General features: G+C 42.0%; 1 protein-coding gene across 1 annotated transcript in view; it reads right to left on the bottom strand.

The window, feature by feature from the left end:
• Positions 1-8,131: 8,131 nt before the first annotated feature.
• The window catches only part of mxd1 (MAX dimerization protein 1), a gene marked incomplete in the record, with an annotated part of 14,116 nt that continues 10,857 nt past the window's right edge, over positions 8,132-11,390 (bottom strand). Inside the window, 1 exon segment of the mRNA XM_035657781.1 lies at positions 8,132-11,390.

The following is an 11,390-nucleotide window of genomic DNA, read 5'->3' as shown; positions in this document are numbered from 1 at the left end:
CACACACACACACACAGCAACTCTAAATGAAGATCACGCTTTGTAGCTATAGGGGCTTTATTGTAGCCTGTTTGACCTGAGAGATTATACATATCGAACTTCACTTTTCACTCAGTTATAAACTCACAGTCTTCAGTCTTATTGACATCACATCATAATAAAATCACACGTGTACTTTTATTATCCCACTGGACTGTCTCATGTTACATTGGCATATACTGTCCACTGTCATTGCAGTTTTTCTTTGCTGTCCCAGCAGAAAAGCAGATGGGATCGATGTGCAGAGCTGTGCGCCAGTGTGTGTTTTGGTGCTGCAGTCTGTATCCAGCCGCCCTCATCCCCCCCGACCTCCGCAATATCGGAATACGGGATGAGACTGGGTATAGTGGCCTGATTCTTGCACTCACACATCACCGCATCCACAGCCCTGCACCGTGGACTCATCAGCTATAAGTTAGCTATAACGGTGACCTCCTGTCAGTCATCATCATATTGCATCACAAAACACAAACTCATATAAATGAGAATAATACCGAGTAATGATTTTTTCCCCCCACGCATACACACTGCAGTCCTCATCATAAGTCATCAAACCCACTAAGACACAACCACCCCCATATACACTCTATCATGTAGATCTCGTGTGTAAACCTGGTTTCCCAGATAACCAGATGAAGGTGGAGAGTTTGATCCTTTGGCAGTATATCAAAATGTATAAGATGCACACATTTGTTCTGAGTGAGATATCACCGTACAGTATTCAGTGTCTGTAGGTAAAAACAGTCCTGTCTGGCCTGTGTGGTGTTTAAATGCTGCGCAGAGCTGTCGCTGGCCTTGGTCCTGATCCAGGCTGGAGGCAGAAGAAGGGCCACGCCCCTGCAAAGGGGACCCACCCACAGGACTGCAGCTTCGCCACCTCCAAACACCACGCAAGGCGCCTCAAGTGCCCCTGATCACTGCCAGTCTGGCAAAAAGCCCTCACAGTGAGAATGTGCAAAACAGCCACTGTCAATTTATCCTAAATCACCTTAGATCATTAGTGGTTCTGCTCATTTTACTATTGTAATGAAGAAATAACAGATATCGTGTTTTACTGGAAAAGTGGACACATGTTCTTGTTTTTTTGTTTTTTGCTGCAACTAAAATTGTTTTCTCGACACCAGAAGTCACCTATGGCCTTGAGCCAATATATAATGTTGTTAGGAGAACGTATTTTCTCATCAAGAACATATCCATAACAGATCACTACATCAGTCTTCAAAACTTGTCTTCAAACGAAAAACGAAATTAAAATATTGCTTCAAGTGTGAGATTGTGTATTTGTAATTGATTTAATTGCAGATCAGCTGGTTTCTGGTTGCTGAAGGTGGTCCAATCTCTAGATTATTCTTTAATTATAGATATTATAATTTATTTATTTTATATTTATTTAAATTCTATAGATACGATCAAGAGGTAGAATACGAATAAGAGTAGATAGAGTAGATACGAATAGAGTACGGATAAGTACGATAGGATAGATAGATCACGCCGATGACAATTGGAATCGAAGACATTTACTATACACATCTTAAACCACTAGGGGGTGCTAAAGCATCAGTGGTACTTCACATGTCCAGCAGACTTGAGCTGGTGCTTAACACGTGTAAGGAATAAGCACATCCTCCTTATAACAGTACCACATTCATCTTATAATATATAAATAGTTGTTATACTGAGATCATTGCCTTATTTAGCACATACAAAATAAAGCAATGCAATGTTTATTTGGTGCACACAGCTGAACTAATGCAGTCTATTACAGTCTCTAACAGTCCTGCAATAACTCATAAAGGTTATAATGTTCACTTTTTAAGAGGTATTGATTGATATTCCACTCTGTTTATATCAACAAGGATAGGCTAAATAACCTCTATAAAACCTCTCTGTATAATAAACACAGTTCAACAGCTCTGCAAACTACATCTTCCAAAATGACCCTACAGCTGAATCAACACCTTCCTAAAACACTTTTATATGTTATATTGGATTGTGTATAGTTGTGTAAATGACTGTGGATATAATGTGGACATATAAATGCATTCAAGCCTATTTGGCCGCGTTCTGCAGGTCTGTAATAGAAAACTCATCGTGTATTGGTCATGCCCCCCAAGGTCACTCGTTCTGGTCAGTTGCCAGGATGTAAAGCTGCAGAGAGGATACACAAACACACCACATTATGATGACAGCTAACTCCTCACACCTCACGTTTCAGCCTCATAGTGAGGTGGAAAAACACAGTGGACCACACACAGGATTACAGTTCAGCTCATCAGGACTGAGAAACCATAGAGAGCCAGACCAGAGAGAGAGAGAGAGGGAGCCTGTAGTGCTTTACCTTGGCCGCCCAGCCTATGACTGTCTTCGGTAAAAAAAAAGGGAACTATTGAAGCGGTGCCAGTGACTCAGCAGGAAATAACAGGTAGCCAGATATGTCTGATTTGTATCATTATGTGTCCTGCTCAGCTTCCCCATCCCCCTGTATAGTTATCACCTTTATTTAATTTATTCTCCTGAAAGCATCATATCAGCCAGTAAAGTGATACATGCCATCACATCCTCATTCACTCAAGCTCAGCTCTAATACTGCTGGGTTTGCTGCTGTTTCATAAAGTGACTTTCAGTTTAGTAACAGGTGCAATGTGCATTGTTTTTGCATCAATAAACACTTACCACATTAATACTGTGACAACAGTGTAATGACTGTAAACAAACAAGACCACAGTTGGCAGCCTTGAGCAGTCCCCACATTGCCTTTTGCATGCAAATAGTGCCACTGGTCGGCTTTCACAGGACATGTGCTGTGGTGTTTTACAGCAAACAACAGGAAGAGGGCGCTGTTCTTCCAGCAGAAACAGAAAGGAAGCTTTCAGGATTTGTGGCAATGACACATAGGCACATAGAGCACTGCAAGGTTGTACACATTTCTGTCACACGTCTAATGGAAAAGCACAGCATTCCATTTATATTGGTCATTTTCAGGGCCAGTGTACTGGTTTACTTGCATGACTTACTGGGGTCCTCAAATGGAACAGAGCCATCGTCATCAGAGTTATTGATTAGACCTGTGAAGGCCTAGGGAAGGTAGCGATATTGTTATTGTTACTGGAATTGAGATAAAACCTTTAAAGGATTCAGTGGCATCTGAATTTGAATACAGCTCAGCCTTCTGTGTGTTGGAGAAACTACAGTGGCTGCAAAACTCTACTCTACTGTAGAAACATGGCAGTTCAACATGGTGGTCTCTGTAGAAGAGGACCCGCTCTGTAGATAAAAACAGCTCATTCTAAGGTAACGTAATTCCATTTCTGCCATTAGATCGTCCTAAATGTTACACACCAAACCTTTAATAAACAACTCTACTGGTCTAAGTCATTTCAGTCCATTTAGGATGATAAACTGATGATTCCACATTTTGGAAGATAACCTTTTTTGTTTTCTTGCCAAGGGCAGATTCCACTGTCATATCGGTTTGTTAAATTTGAAGTTACAACCAGCTGCCGGTTAGCATAAAGACTGGGGAACGACTAGCCTGGCTCTTCAATCTGGGAGGTGATGGTACACTTGAGTTTTGTACAATTCATGATATAACATGTTAATCAGTTAAACTTTAAATGTCCTGGCAGATTAATGTTTTCACTATGCCCACTCTAGTCTTAATGCTAAGCTAAGCGGTTGCCAATCTCTTGCCTCCTCTTTGACTCTCCACTCAAACTCTGTACCTGCATGCAACACCAAAACCTATTCAAATGTGATTGGTGACAAACTACAAATGGAAACCAGAATACTTCCCAAACCTTAAATCTTGTCCCTTGCCTACGGATTCTGCATTCATATGCAGATTTTGTTTATGGAGATGAAGCAGTTGCTGACATTAGCTTCATATTTAGCACACAGACATGAGAGTGGTATCAATCTTATCATCTAACTCTTGGCAAGAAAGCCAATAAGCATATTTTCCAAAATGCCAAACTACTACTTTAAAGTACTATAAATAGCATATGTTGGCAGGGAGTTAAAGACATTCCAAGTAATTCTGCATGTTGTAATGCTACGTGCTATGGGTGGGAAAGAAATCTGCTCAGCCTCCCTGGTTGGATTCAAACATAGTGACCCTCCCTCCACCAGCCTGCTGCTCTAACCTTTCTTCTTCTACTGTCCCAACCACCACTGCTGCCTACACAGCCACACCATCCTCACTGTGGTTTCATCTAATAGACTTGTAAACTATAAGCACTGTTCCACAGCTGAAGTAGATTTAAAACAGTATCACTCAATATTAGTTATGGCTCTGTCAGTGTGGTCCGTCTCTATTCATATAGTTTGATTAGTACTGCAAGGGTAACATTGTAAACAAAACATTTATGTGATTAGTGATGCTATGATGATGGAATGAAGATGTTATTTGACCGTATTCTGTATATTGTTAATGTCTAATCATTGAGTTGCATTCTTTTCTCTACATACACAGTATATTGGCAGCTAATAACTCAGAAATTCCCAGATCTCCATGGATGCCCCGACACAAAACACTCCAGCAGCCCTGCTCCTTTGAAACTCTTTTCCCTTTGGTGCTTTGATATGGCAGGTGTTACTCACAAGTGCTAAGCGAGGGTTTCTGTGAGCTTTACTACGTGTCATACACGGGCCACTCAGCTCCCCTGCTTTTGTTCTATCTTGGATGCACTGATCTTGTCTGATGTGCACTCTTCACTGCAGTCCCCCGAGACCCGTTTTCCCCACGCACAGACGATCTCCTCCATCTGTTTGCATACACACACACACACACACACACACACACACACACATATCTCTATCTCTTGATCTGAGCTGTCAGCTGTGATGGAGGATGATCATGTAAGGCTGTTGTCACTCAGCCACTTCCTGCACTGACATTATGATCACACACTGTCTCTGCCTACTGCAGGTTTTCTATTCAGGTGATGAAATCTAATGAGGCTCAGATAAATTCATTCACTTTCTACAGAAACTGTCTAATTGAATGGTGAGTGTGAATGTAACGTGATATATGCCATCCACTATTAATTTATTTCATATTATAAAGTTTGTAATGTAAAAGATGAACTTTTACACCTTTATATTTATATTTATATTTATGCTAGTTTCTCGCTGCAGATCAAGCATACCGGTAAACTAGTAGCATTGGTGGTAAAAGGAAACTATTCTGTCCACGCACTATTATAATACTCTCTATTTCCCTCCGAAACTTGTATTTTTTTGGATTTGGAATCCATATAGCTAGCCTAGCTAGGGAGACTCAGCAGAGCCAGCAGGTCAGGCCAAAACGTATGACGCGTGTTTTCATGAAATCACCAAAGGTTGAGGCAGAGCAGCCGGAGGACATCACAGGGAAAACCAGAAACGTTTCCTCCGTAAGTAGGATCCAGTTTTACCAAAATCAGTGACATAGTTGGTGGTGTGTGTGTGGTAGTGTTGTAAAGTGTTAACACACATCTCGCAGGGGATGTGCAGAGAAGTTACATAGTGCAGAGTGGGAATGAATAGGTACCATTCTCCCTGTTACAAGTGAGTGTGGCAAGTTATTTTAAAGTAAAATAGTTGCATAATGTTGCTTTAATCCTTGGTTAATATGAAGTTATTGATTAGTTCAGCTTTAAGCACTGGTCAGATGTGCAAACATGTTTTACCATCATTTTAAAAGTTTGGGATCCATTGGGATTACAGCAATATAATTCTGGTTTGACTGCAATATCAGTCTAATAATAACTTTTTATACTTTATTGGAGGGCTTTTACATTCCATAATCTAAAACTAGATCTGTTAAATTGTAATTTAGAACTGTGAAAACAGCCATGTGATTATCCCGAGCATGTAAACGGTGATAATGGACATTTTTCAGTTCAACAATAATGATGGTTTCAGTTCCATTAAATGTCCCAGCAAGCCATACCAGTGTCTCACATGAAAAAGGTAATATGATCTATCAACTGCAGGTGACCATGAGATAAACAATGATCAAATTAAACAACAGCTTCTTATCATACAACTGTCACAAGTGTGGGGAGAGTCAGGGGGTGGAGGGAGTCATTATGATGCCTATAGTAGGTGCTTGAATCGCTGTGTACTAACTCAAGTGCTCCCAAGGGCTTGGTGTTATTGTGTGTTTCCATGGCACATGTCATTTGCTGTTTGACTGTAGTGCTTTGGTGTGTGTGTGTCATGCGGGTGTGTTCCCTGCATTAATTGTTTGCGTGTCTAAATGCATGTGTGTGTTTGCAGGTGTGTGTGAGCACAATTGGTCGGGCCTTCTTGGGAGGCGAAGGTCAAAGTAAACTGGGCATGCAGGTCCTGGATAAGCTGCTGGATTTGACTAATCTGGCAAGCTAGGACATGAAGAGGTGGGTCAGTAGGCCTGTGACACACACCCACAAACAAACACACTTACACAACTCTGTCAATAGCATTTCTACACACACACCAGCAGGTAGGTTATGTCAATACACTCGGCTGGAGCGTGTTGTGCTTTGGCTCAGGCTAAGCTGCATTGCGGTGTCTGTCTCGTGTTTCATGTGAAGATTAAATGCAAGGTGTGTCTTTTGGTGGGCGCCTTTTAAGTGCTTTACAGTAGGATAGATAGATAGATAGTTTATTAACTATATTGTAAGACGAGTCACCGTGGCCTTGAGTCTGTGGGAATACTACACATACTATAGTCAGGCAGATATAGACCGTCCTGTCCACTGTACTGAGCCTCTCTCAAGCCTTTCCTTGACCCCGCTGTACCTCCCCCACAACATAGTGGACTCATTCTCATGACCTCAACACTGTACTGTCTACAGGGATACAACCAGGTCACACAGCTCTGTTTTCAACTATGGTTCCCATATGGCCACTATCTTTTATATTATATGATATATATATATATAAATTTCATGAATACTAACTCTGAAACCCATAAATTATTTCTCCATGCATGCATATATACACACACTTAGAAAGGATAAGCTTAATATTGTCTATTGGAAATGATGATGCATGATGCTACTGTGACTTCCTGTTTATATAGTTGATTGCTTTTTATTGGACGATACTACAGATGTTTCCAAGCAACTATGCACACATTATGTAAGTCTTTACTAGCTAAGACATTTCTTAAGTTTTACTTAATTGCGCAACCAGATTTGGTTTAAAAATGACTGAGGAAGGACACAAATGTAGCAATAGATTAAACTACAAATCAGAATCACAATCTGAATCAGAATCAGAAAAACTTAAATAATCTCAGGGGGAAATTACCTAAAATTAAATTGCTGGAGCCACCCAGGAGAGGTAATATTATCCAGTCATCCACAAGAATAGAAAAGCAAAGAGTATCATAATTGTTTGTCTCACAAACCCTTAGATTTCCTTTGTGGCCCCTTTGAGGGCCCTGACCCCTAGGTTTGGACCCACTGCTATAAACAGCCACAGTAGTGTTCAATCATCAATTCTACACTAAATGTGAGATCAAAAACTGTTCTATGTATCATATCACAGCAGGGAGCCCTACCTGGCTAATATGTGGGTTGTCTTTATCCAGAACGGACTGGGAACATGTGACTATTTTCTACATTTCACCTTTTGTAGCTCAGTCCTCTGGTAAGAATACCAGTCCAAGACATTCAATATATTAGAATAGTATTGGAGCCAACAAGGCGTTAAAAAGTATTTTCCTACGGCTCCCCTCCCCCTCAGCAGCCAGACAGCTCCAGAAGGGATGCTTCTCAAGATGCTCATCCCCCTCTTTCTCCTCCTTCTCTGGCTTTGTGTGCGTTGGTTATTGAGCAGCAGTCAGATGGCTGTCAACATACAAACCTGGGATTTGGCCAGCAGATTACTCTCAAACACATTGCATGGCTGACAAGGATCAGGCCCCCATGGAGGATCTCTTTCATTGGTTGTGCAAAAACCTCCTGACTACGGTCTATGCAAGCTCTACATGAAGATTAGTCATTGTATGAGAAACTGGTGGGTTGGGTTCCTCAGTCAAAGCCTTCATTTGCTCTTAGAACATAATTACTGCACAGGCCTTTTATGTCTCGAACTACAAATAAAGACAATTACAAGGTGATAGGTAGGTAAACAAGGGTTTCAAATGTTTTATTCCTTTAATATCAATGGCAAATATAAATTGCTGCTCCACAATTCATTTTCAAAGGTTTTTCCCCCCACACATTTGAAGTGATTTCTTTAGAAGAGAGTGTCCAAATAATCCAATTCTTAAAAAGTAAGTGCACAAAACACCCTCCTTTAGGTTATTGTTCAATAAACAGACATGTGGCCTTTCTGAGGAGAAAGGTGGCAGGCGACAACGATGTTCATGGAGCTATGACGCGGTGTGTGTCTGTGTGTTTATTGTGTAATGCATGAAAGCACCACGCCTGAGACCGTCACAATGGAAAGGAATGGCCTTTGTGATACATGTCGATACATCATATACACTCATACATATCATATACGTCTGTTAGGTTGTACATGTGTTTTCTGTTTAAGGCATTATCAGCCACTTCTTTGTATGCAGGGACAAAATGTGCAAAAAACCAAATACACATGAACATGAAGATTCCCCTGATGCTGAAACCTGTAGCTTAAACAACTGGTCTGACTGTAGTCTTGTTCTTTGAGAGATTCCACAACTGCTTCTTAAGGCAGATGCTAAGAGCACCAGGGTCTTTTTTAGAGGGGAGGAAGGGTGGGGTGGGTGGGGCAATAGTTGCATGTGATCACTGACACATAGGCTGCTCCACCACACGCCCCCCTGCCTCACCTGCACCGCGGATGCCAACGCAGCATGTGGAGAAGGGAGTCACGCTCACACATGGATGTATGAAACACACACGCACACGTGTCGATTGGCGGAAGACAGACAACAGGGCATGGATGGAGAGGAAACAGGACTCCCATAGAGACATTAATGCTTAGGTTTATACATGAAGTCTTTGTCAAGTGGACTTTTTTTGCATTTTACTAGTAAACAAATGAACAGAAATCCAGAACAGAAACATAGCCTTACATTTTTTTTTTGTTTGAAACCACCCACCCACTACCACCCCAAAAAAATTCTCTCTGAAGACAGTGACGAAATAAACACACACGCACACACACACAGTTTACACACGTACGCACCAACAGATGGCATTTCAGTGAACACACCTGCCCGCTCACACCTACTTTTCAATACATTTCCCCTTTAGTCCCCCGCTTATAGCGTGGCTACACAGTTCCTCTCCGTTTGAAAGGGTTTCAATATGACAAATAAAAAGCAGCATTCCACACTCAAACACTAAACAATCCTATATCTTTTTTTCTGACTCATCTTCATGCTTTAACAGAGAGTTGCAAGTGGTGGGTGCAGGAGCAGGAAGGTTCCTTTGGCGCTGTGCTGCCACACTGCAGGGTGGAGGACACTGTACATTCAAAAAGCTGCAATCCTCTCCCCTGCCCGTGATCATTTGGGACCAAAAACAAAGGGCTGCACCAGGCGGAGCAGCCATTTTGTTTGAGGCTCCTAGGCACGGAGATGGGCGGGCCAAACGGGCAAACACAGCTCCGCCAGAGGAATCCTGACCACCCTCAACCTGACCACCAGCTCCTCTCACTTTTATACTTTTTAATACACATTTTTTTAAAGAAATTATTCAGATTTTTTTGTCCTTTTATCTCCCTTTTAAAAAGGGCAAGCTGGTTTTGAAAACAGCTAAAAAAGTAATGATAAACCACAAAGAAAACATTTCATTTCTATGAGCACCGTGCCAAATTCTGAACAGACACCAAAGCCTCGAGGCACAAAGAGACGTCTCTAAATATTCTATGGATTGACTAGGCTGTGCAAACAAACTACACATAGGAAACTCTCAATAAACCTCACAAGAAGAACATAGGCTATGACTAATTAAATATATTTGTATATATTCATCTATATATTTAGTATACTGTATCTAATAAATACATTTGTTGATAGACATAGAGATCTTTCTATAAACTATTTACATTAAAACGTGTACATTTTTGCAGACACAAAAAATAGCTATGAAGGCAAGGCAAATATTTTAGTGCTTTTCACATGTGAACAGAGGGAAAGGTTCAGGCCTTTCTCCACGTGTTCCCACTGAAAAGTTAAAGCCAGTCGTTCTGTCGTCTCAAACTGGACTCTCCCTATATAAACAATTGGCAGGAACATCCACTTCCAAAAAATAATGCTCTGTCTCACCTGCCTGTCCTCTCTACATAATGGAATGTGCTCCAGTCTCTCGACTGCTCTCAGTAGATCGGTTCTTCCCTTCCTGTTAATACCTGGTGAACGGGGCAGTGAAGAAGTAGAGTACAAACATGTACCAGCACCTGCCAAAAATAAACCAGCATTCGGCCTGGTGGCTGGTGTTAAAAGTTTCCAAACCTGCTAGTGACCCCTTGTTGTCGCCAGGCTCAGACGTGACATACACACATTATGATAAAAGGATGCTGTAAAAACGCCACCGTCGTCAGAGAGAGGCAGAAAACATCAAACCCACCCCCAAAACCCTTCCATATCCCACAGCCCCTTCACAATCTCATGCTGCACAATTATTTTTGTTCTTTTTGTGTCACTTTTCCCTCTGGACGGCAGGTGTGGACAGAAAATTACAGGGTACTTACGAGCCTGCCTGCCAAAGCCCGGGTACTACGGGACGTGTTGCTGTCAGCCCCGCGGTTTAACACCACACAGCCTACTTTAGCACGGGCAGAACGACTGACACTGGTTTTCAAACGCTCACTTAGTGGAACAGCTGTAGTGAGGGGGGGGGGCTTTATGTTTTTAAGAGACAACATTTTTGTTTACAAAAGCAATTATAAGTGCAAAACACCATGCACAGATGGTTGACTGGTGTTCAGGGCCCCAAAAAAAGCCCCACATCATGTCAGTTTCACGCCATTTGATGACTCTCACTGTCTCACTGGACAACTAGGTGCGATGGAAAGGTGTGTGTGTGTGTGTGTGTGTGTGTGTGTGTGTTTAGGTGTGTGTGAAGTAAGGGTGAAATCTCATAAGTGCTTCCCATGGCTCTTGAGGCATAGAAAAAGAGGCAGTGGGATATTGTGTGGTAACATTCTCTGGCTGAAAGTTGTGTTTCTGACGGACGGATGGACGGACGGAGGGTTGGAGTGTCTTTGAATTCCTCGTTTGATTGGTGTAAAGCAGAACGGGTGACACCCTAAAGACTGACCGCTGATGATGTGCTGGATGTGTGCGGCCGTCTCGGAGGTGCTGCAGTCTGAATGGAAGTCACCGCGGGGACAGGTAGTCCGCAGAGGCCTGGCTGGAGGAGGGGCCTCAGACTTGGTCAGTCGTG

This window comes from Morone saxatilis, unplaced genomic scaffold (assembly GCF_004916995.1).
Source record: "Morone saxatilis isolate NCDOM2014 unplaced genomic scaffold, NCSU_SB_2.0 Contig16, whole genome shotgun sequence".
NCBI classification, from domain to species: Eukaryota; Metazoa; Chordata; class Actinopteri; family Moronidae; genus Morone; species Morone saxatilis.
The sequence above is the reverse complement of the archived record's forward strand: the minus strand, read 5'-3'. Positions and strand labels throughout refer to the sequence as shown.